The sequence below is a fragment of the Aplysia californica genome, unplaced genomic scaffold, assembly GCF_000002075.1.
Source record: "Aplysia californica isolate F4 #8 unplaced genomic scaffold, AplCal3.0 scaffold00645, whole genome shotgun sequence".
Lineage (NCBI taxonomy): Eukaryota > Metazoa > Mollusca > Gastropoda > Aplysiida > Aplysiidae > Aplysia > Aplysia californica.
In genome coordinates, this window is record NW_004797915.1 from 290022 (window position 1) to 291318 (window position 1297).

Below are 1297 nucleotides of genomic sequence, written 5' to 3' on the forward strand. Positions count from 1 at the left end.
TGTGTGTGTGTGTGTATGTTTGTTTGTGTGTGAGTGCATGTTTGTGTATGTGTGTGCGTGTGTGTGTGTGTGTGTGTGTGTCTGTGCGTGTGTGTGCATAAGTGTGTTTGGAATACTACCACATATATTATATTCATATTTTGTTTTGTAAAAGCATGTGAAGCAAAATACATTGTCAAATTTCATGCAATGGAAGAAATTTAATAAAGTGTGTCATATTGTATCCTCTCTTATCTTTTTAGCTCAAGAATATTCTTGAAACACCCGAGTGTCTGTCAGCAGCTCACACTGTTTTGGTACACAATTTTACATGAACGGAGATTTCACCACCATCATATTATTAAAACCCTACACTCAATTTTAAACATGTGTAGATCTGATGTTTATATCCTGCAATCTTCATCAACTTTGAAGCGTGGATATATAAGAATTTGTCACACAAGGAACTGACTTCAGTGAAACGGTTTCCCAAAAATGTTTCTCATCCAACTGAAACTGACAGATGAAAGGTTCATAAAGGATACTAAATGTCAAAAAAACTTCCCAAACAACCCACATAGAAGAATTGTCAACTTGGAATTTGAACCAGCATCATCTGTAACACAGTCCAACTCCATATATCAATAGAGTCAGAAGTGTGCCTGTTTTAGGTAGATTTACTAGAATTTTAGTTTGAGAAAAAAGAAGCCCGTCCATGTTATAGCAATGTTTTAGAGCCCAGACAGAGCAAGACGGACATGATAAATTACTACGAGAAAGATAAAAATTAATATGACCTATTAGTATTAGTACTAGTGGCTCCCCCCAACCATCCAGACATAAATTACTATTGTACGAGAAAGATAAAAAATATTACCTACTAGCACTAGTGACACCCTCCAACCATCCACATTTAGGAAGGAGAATTAGCAAAATAACGTACAGTAAAAGTGAAAGACATGACAGCCATCAGTTTTGTTTTAGTAGAGGTTTTACGGCGCTTGCAACTACACAAGGTCATATGAGTGCCAGAAGATTAGAGGTGTTACAAGAGAGTAACAAACATAAAAAGAAAGAGGAGAGATAAGGACGATAGATGTTTGACAGGAAAGAAGAAGCAAACCACACCAGAGCACCCGCCAACCACCCACTAGCCATCAGTGAGAACAAAAACACGGACGCTCGAGGCATAAAAATTGCAGTCATTTTATTGTAGTGAGTAGTTGTGATAAGCCGGTCATTTTATTGTAGTGAGTAGTTGTGATAAGCCGGTCATTTTATTGTAGTGAGTAGTTGTGATAAGCCGGTCATTTTATTG